The 7,768-nt window shown below is 45.2% G+C and overlaps 1 pseudogene; it reads right to left on the minus strand.

Annotated features, from left to right (window-relative positions):
- Positions 1–547: 547 nt before the first annotated feature.
- LOC128068065 (ADP-ribose pyrophosphatase, mitochondrial-like) lies at positions 548–4,732 on the minus strand (annotated as a pseudogene).
- Positions 4,733–7,768: the final 3,036 nt, after the last annotated feature.

Below are 7,768 nucleotides of genomic sequence, written 5' to 3' on the forward strand. Positions count from 1 at the left end.
TAAAATAGGGATGGAATTTTCTCATAAAACTGAAGGTTCTAAAAACAAGAATAACCAGAGCACTTCTGTACTTGAAAGCAGTCAATATAAGATCACATAAAGCTAAATTTGAAAAATAAATGTTATTCTAAAACTCAGATTTTACATTAAACTTAAACCACAGTCTAACACAGCAAGAGAAAGAATTGACAAATGCAAGCAGGATGAAAAGTAGAGGATATGGTGGATAAAAATTTATCTTTCTTTTACCTGTAATTCTTCAAAGAGCATTAGCTGTATAATTTGGTTAAAGCCATGTATGTAACATACACAATAAGTGACTACATTCTTCTTCTTCCCATTGGAAAGCCTACGCTTGTGATTCCATTTGTCCATATGAGTCTAGTATTATTACCTGATACAGAGCCTCCAGCCTGTGAACAGTTTGGGAAATCATCACCAAAATCAATGATCTTCCCTGTCCTGTTCCATGTGAGTTCTGGGCTGTTTGCGTCTTATCTACCTGTATTTATCTGAAGGCTTCTAGCTTACAGGAGACTCCATGCCACTACTCAGGGTAGTGTTCACTCCAGTGGGCACCTCGTTTCTCAGCCACAAGTTGAATAAATTGGGAGTGGCTGGCATAAAGCTTGAGTTTATCATTGATATCCACCCATCTCACTTTCTCGGCATCATCGCCAGCTTCCAGGGACAGAAGATCCATGACGTCCCCTGTTTCATCGTGATAGTTCACAGCCTCTGTATTCATCCATATATTACCTGTGTTCCGGGGATCACCCACGTAGCCTTTGTTGACCACAAAGTGTTCCTGGCTACATAGTTTGTGCAACTGTTTCTCCAGCTCCTATGTGTCTGCTCTGGGCTTCTGTGAGGAGTTCACGGCTTCCTCAGCAAACTCTCTCTTCAGTGCAGCACTAATCTCTCCTGGACCCACCACTCCCCCGGGATGGCCCATTCCCCACCGTCCTTCCTTTTGATAGCTACAAACTGCAGGACGTTTCTCCCAGAGACAGGATGGGCTACTTTATTCCCCTTGCTGCCCTTTTTCCACCTGGCTAAGATGGGATCTGCAACATGACTGGGGCCCCAGCGCCCCCAATGCCCTCTACCAACCAGGCCTGTCCCACCTGCAGGGTTTCTAGGGCTACCATGGTCAACCTCATACCAACTGTTCTGGCTCCCTCTCTCAACAGGCCCACCCTTTTCGTTAAATTTGGGAGAGAAGTTTCACCCAAAAGAGGGTCTGCCCACCTTGGTCCCGCCAAGACTGATCCAGAAGTGGACTCGACAGGCTTGCACTCTGGCCGCTCAACCAGCCAGCTCACCTTCTCATTGGAAACCTGGCTTCGATCCACTTGAGAGCCCGGGTATGGTGACGTCCGGGCTTCTCAGCAGCGCTGTTTGAAACTGACATGAAATTCGGAGGAAACCCGTGTGAGGAAAATGGGCTCCAGCCGGCTGAGATGGGGCAGCTGCTGGGTCTGACTGCCGCAGAGGCCAAGGCCACAGAGAGAAACGCTGGGGCCAAAGCCTTTGCCTGGCCAGTGTCCAGCCATCCACCGCCCGGCAGGCTGCGGGGATTTCCGTTGCTCTCAGGTGGGGCGTCAGAATCCTCGATTGCGGGGGTAGGAGACGGCGGCGGCTCTCCCGCGGAACAGAGCCACTGAGGATGGGAGCCGTGGGGATGGGGGATGGGGGTCCTGGGGGATGGGAGCCCTGAAGGAGGCTCACCACAAACCACGCCCCGCGCTCCCTGGGGAGCACGGCGCTTGCATTTTACACTGAAAGATTTCAGTGTCTGGAAAGGATTCCAAACGGTTGAGAAAGAAAGTGAAAGTCGCTCAGTCGAGTCCGAATCTTTGCGACACCATGGACTACACGTGTAGTCCATGGAATTCTCCAGGCCAGAATACCAGAGTGGGTAGCCTTTCCCTTCGCCAGGGGAGCTTCCCAACCCAGGGATCAACCCAGGTCTTCCTCATTGCAGGCGGATCCTTTACCGGCTGAACCACAGGGGAAGTCCACCAATACTGGAGTGGGTAGCCTATCCCTTCTCCAGGGCATCTTCCCAACCAAGGAATTCAACCGGGGTCAAACACCACCAACAAAATCAGCACAGAATAACTTGCTTCGCTTGGTAAATTGGCTTAAGGGTACATTTATTAAAAAGTTCACCAAGTGTAGAACCAGAGTCTATTTGGGAAAAAGCAGAATGAATGCATTGGAGGCTGTGAGGCACAAACTTGTATGGGATGCTGGAAAGCCTGGCAAGAGTGCCCTGGAAGGAGAAAGCTCTCCTGATGCACTCTGCGTGGTCTGGTGAGAAATTCATGAGATGCAATGCCTGCAGTGTGGGGGCAGTGGGGGAGGGGGTTGGGGTGGGGGAGGAAGGTTCCAAATCTCAGGCCCACCTCACTAGTTGAATGGCTTAGGCCAGTTGCATAAGCTTTATGTCCAAAGGAGGAATAGCTATAGCATGCCAGGAGCTGTTAGACAGAAGGCTGTACTGAGGTCTGGACCATGTGGTATCTGCTCTTAAAGGATTCTGGTTGAAAAGGCAGCATATATATTTAAAAATAGAAGTAACACAGGAAACTCAAACAGGGGCTCTGTCTCAACATAGAGGGGTGGAATGGGGAGGGAGATGGGAGGGAGGTTCAAAAGGGAGGGGATATATGTATACCTATGGCTGATTCATGTTGAGGTTTGACAGAAAACAACAAAATTCTGTAAAGCATTTATCCTTCAGTAAAAAAAGAAAGTAACATGGGAAGGGCAGTGCACAGTAATCCTTAAGAGTTGAACACAATCAGGTTCAAATCTCAGCGTTCCCTCCTTACCTGGGATCTTCTCGGGAAAAGTAACTTAAGTTACATAAGCTGACTTCAGTTTCCTCTAGTGTAAGATGGAAAAAGAATCTGCCTCATAGCATTTTGGTGACAGTTAGGTAGGCTGTTACATGTAAAGCTGTTAGCACAGTAAGTGGCCCATCATGCATACTCAGAAATGCTGGCTGTCATTACTCTAGGTATCATTGACTTTTTGACCCTGCACCTTGAAAACTGTAGATTACAACAGGACAGTTGAAACGATCTTGAAAATTGAGCGGCTCACATATGAATTTAGAGTTAAATAAGCTACGATTCTCTGTCTGGAGAAATTCAGGCTGAAAAATAACAGTGTCTAGGTCCTGAAACGGAGAAGGCAGTGGCATCCCACTCCAGTACTCCTGCCTGGAAAATCCCATGGATGGAGGAGCCTGGTGGGCTGCAGTCCATGGGGTCGCTAAGAGTCGGACACGACTGAGCGACTTCACTTTCACTTTTCACTTTCATGTATTGGAGAAGGAAATGGCAGCCCACTCCAGTGTTCTTGCCTGGAGAATCTCACGGATGGGGGGCCCTGATGGGCTGCCATCTCTGGGGTCGCACAGTCGGACATGACTGAAGCGACTTAGCAGCAGCAGGTCCTGAAATGATATGAGAAGCAGCAGCACAGGCTAAGTCATTGTATCTAAGATAACAAACCTGCAGGAAAGGTATCCGAAGCTCTGAAACAGTTTTAGAACAAATGGAGCACTGTATACTCTAACTGAAACCCAAAGGATATTTAACATTTCCCAAAGTTTGTTCCATGTTACATCACCCCCCATGAAAAAGATGTTCAAGGAATAAATGATTTGACAGTCAAATATGTCTGGGAAATTCTACATATTTTACCGTCCTCCTTTAGGAATTTAGGATTCACAGCGTGCTTTAAAGATCCAGTAAAAACAAAACAAGTCAACCCAACAGTTTAATTCTGTTTCATCCAGTATTTTCCAAACTACCTGACCTGAGAATGCTTCTTTTATGCAATAGTTGGTATTATTTTGAGAACACACATCCTCAAATTTAGAAAAGTTTCAAAATACCTATGTGTGCTTGGGGGTAGATCTCTAACCCTTTGAAGTTATCACCATCACTACTGAAAGGCAGCTACTGAGCACCCACTCATCACAAGAACTCTAAACTGAATGAGTCAGGTTTCCAAAAGTCTGGAAACCCAGAAATAGCTGGGCTATACTCCCTAGATGGTAAAGAATCTGCCTGCAATGCAGGAGACCCAGGTTCAATTCCTGGGTCTGGAAGATCCCCTGAAGTAGAAAATGGCAACCCACTCCAATATTCTTGCCTGGACAATTCCTTGGACAGAGGAGCCTGTGGGCTACAGTCCAGGGGGCCGCAAATGGTCAGACACAACTGAGCAATTGAGCACATACACACACATAGAGATCAAAATGGTAAAAAAAAAAAAAAAGAAGAAGAAGAAGAATTGAAAGCAGAGAAACATGAGACCTGGTCCTCATTCATCATCATCATTGTTGAGGATTTGCTGTGTACACTGTACAAAGTACACTAGAAAAGAAAGACGATCATTTTGGGACAGGTGCCCAGCGCTGTAACTCATGTCTTCGTTATTCTTAAAAATTACATATTTATTTATTTTGGGCTAGGCTGGGTCTTTGTTGCTGGATGAGGGCTCTCTCCAGTTGTAGTGAACGGGGGCTGCTCTTTGCTGCGATGCCCAGGCTTCTCACTGCAGTGGCTTCTCTTGCTGGGGGGCACAGGCTCTAGGCACAGAGGCTTCAGTAGCTGGAGCACGTGGACTCGGTAGTTGTGGTATGTGGTCTCAGTACTTACGGCTTGTGGGCCCTTAAAAGAGTGTGCAGGATCCAATCGTTGCAGTGCATGGGCCTTCATTGCTCTGAGGCACGTGGAATCTTCCCAGACAAGGGATGGAACCCGTGTCCTCTGCATTGGCAGGTGGATTCATATCCACTGTGCCGCTAGGGAAGTCCTTCATGTCTTCTTATGGCTGTATTCTTTTTCAGTCGTGTAGTTCCTAGTCTTTGAGGCTCCTGGAAATGTATTAGGAAAACCACTAATATGAAAAACTAAATATTTTGGGAGAAGACACTTGTAAATTCCTTATATTATTATTTCCAGGCATCATAATCTAACTCACAAAAAATAAACGAGGTGCAAGTCTTGGGTCTGGTTCTAGCTTCCCCCATCATAGGCTGTGTAGTTGTACATCCGACACTTGGCTTCCCTGAGTCTTGATTCTTCACTGTAAAAGGAATCACATGGCCTCTGTTATCTACAAAAGTCCTTCTGGCTTTAACATTGTATGATTCCAGGATCTATGAAAATCCCATTATTGGAAGGCCAAGGTCAAATGCTATGAATCAGAAAGACCAGATGTTCAAATATAAACAGCCAGATGCTCAGGGGGCAGTGGCACTTGAGGAAAGCGAGGGAGCAGGGAAGGCCTGGTGTGTCAACCCAAAGCAGAAACTGAGTGGGCCAAAGAAGAGTGCAAGGAGCACCTGGGAAGGAACATCCAAACCAGTAATGAGGGGGCTTGTTTTGTTTTTAGTCATCAAAGGGAAGAAGACTTAAATCGGACCATTTGATGCAAACGGTACCCTAAGGGAAGGAAATGAAATACTACAATATAGACCAAAGGAATTATTTGCTGGGAAGCCACTGGGGAGATTCTCTTCCCTAAATTATCTTCTGAGGTGGAAAAACAAGCAGCGCTAGACAGAGAGAATGTTCTCGTCCCAACCCATGAGAAAGCCCTAAAGGAACTCTAGCACCATCAGAGAACAAATCTTTGACCTGTCTCTGTGAACTCTTCCTGGACTTGAGATTGCCTGCGTGAGTCCCATTTTATCAAGAATATTACAGGGACGGGGAGGGCCATGGTGATTACAGGGCCCCAGCAGTGCAAGAATCCCTGATCATCCTTCCATCCTCTCTTTGGGAAGCAGAAATACGTGGTACCCAGCAAACTGGATTCCCGCTGTGATGCTAAGGCTCAACTTCTGAAAGAAACTGGGAAGGAAGGCAGAAAAAAGGATTTCTCCTGTCTTTAATGTAATAATACTCGTAATAAAAACAACAGTAAAATAACTACCATTTACTAAGTGCTTTCTGTGTACCAGTCTGTGGTATACAGGTTTGTCCAGGTTTGACTGCCCAGTTCTGAATCTTGGTTCAGTCACTTCTTGGCTTCTTAATCTTTGGAAAGTTTCTGAAGTCCGTTGGACCTTAGTTTTCTCATCTAGAAATAATAATGGATCTATGTTAAAGGGTTAATATGATACAATTCATTTAAAGAGCTTAGGATAATGCCTGGTCCATAGGCATTATGAACTCAGCAAATATTACCTATGACAACTATTGTTACTAATCATTCTGCATTTATTATTTCACCTAATTCTCAAGCAAACCTATGTGTTAGGCACATGTATTGATAATATCACCACTTAACACACTGAGGACATGAGAGTTCATAGAAGTTACCTAAGGTTGCTCAGCTAGTTACTAGTATAGGTTTCAGAACTGGCAAGTCTTGAAAATAATAAACTTGTATTTCATGGATCGTCTAAATGCATGTTGAATTTGACTTTACATGGCAAAATGTCACCATTTTATTATAACTATTAAAAAATGCATATATATGGAATTTAGAAAGACAGTACTGATGATCATACGTGCAGGCAGCAAAGAAGACACAGATGTAAAGAGGAGACTTTTGGATTCAGTGGGAGAAGGCGAGGGTGGGATGATTTGAGAGAACAGCATTGAAATGTGTACATTACCACATGTAAGATAGATGACCAGTGCAAGCTCGATGCATGAAGCAGGGCACCCAAAGTTGGTTCTCTGGGACAACCCAGAGGGATAGGCTGGGGAGGAAAGTGGGAGGAAGGTTCAGGATGCAGGGGACATATGTATACCTGTGGCTGATTCATGTTGATGTATGGCCAAAACCATCACAATACAGTAAAGTGAATGCATGCTAAATCACTTCAGTCGTGTCTGACTCTGTGTTACCCCATGGATGATAGCCCACCAGGCTCCTCTCTCCACGTGATTCTCCTGATAAGAATACTGGAGTGAGTTGCTGTGCCCTTCTCCAGGGGATCTTCCCAACCCAGGGATCGAACCTGCCTCTCTTACATCTCCCGCACTGGCAGGTGGGTTCTCTACCACCAGCACCACCTGGGAAGCCCCATATTGTAAAGCAATTATCCTCAAATTAAATTAATTAAAAAAACACTTGAGTTATATTAAGATGGTTCTGCTAGGTTGACTCTGTAAAAGAGAAGGAAATTGGAGAGAGACAATGAAACCATTTAACAACCTATTGTAGTAATAGCCCTGAGTCATGGGACAGCTCAGACAAGAAAGACAAGTCAGAGATATCCTGATGTGGAAGGGGAGGCCTGAAGAAAAAGAAGAGTCAAAACACACCCATTTTAATCCTCAGGGGCTCAAAGGATGGTGGTGACAGGTAGAAGTCGGGAAGGCAGCTGGCAATGCGTGGTCTACCTTTAGACGGACAGAGCGTGGAACAATGACTGGGAATTCAAGCTTCTGTCACTGACATCTCCCTGCCGCAGGTTCCTCTCCTACAAAACGAGGAGTTGATCTAGAGTTAACCCTTTGGATTCTTTCCAGCTTCCCAGAGGAAGCATGTAAATGAAGTCTAGGAAGTGGAGAAAGATATGAGGGCTTAAAAGAGTCAGTGAGTGCTCAAGGTATTGGGTCATCAGCCTGGCTTTGATATAAAAGAGGAAAATGAGACAATGATTGACATTTTTAAGATTAAAGAAAGCTGCGCCTTTTAAGAAATGATTTAGGTGGGATAATTAATATGTAGAATGGAGGCTATCTCCAAATTAACCTAATAAATCTAAACTAAAATGTGTAAC

Source organism: Budorcas taxicolor, chromosome 23 (assembly GCF_023091745.1).
Source record: "Budorcas taxicolor isolate Tak-1 chromosome 23, Takin1.1, whole genome shotgun sequence".
NCBI lineage: Eukaryota > Metazoa > Chordata > Mammalia > Artiodactyla > Bovidae > Budorcas > Budorcas taxicolor.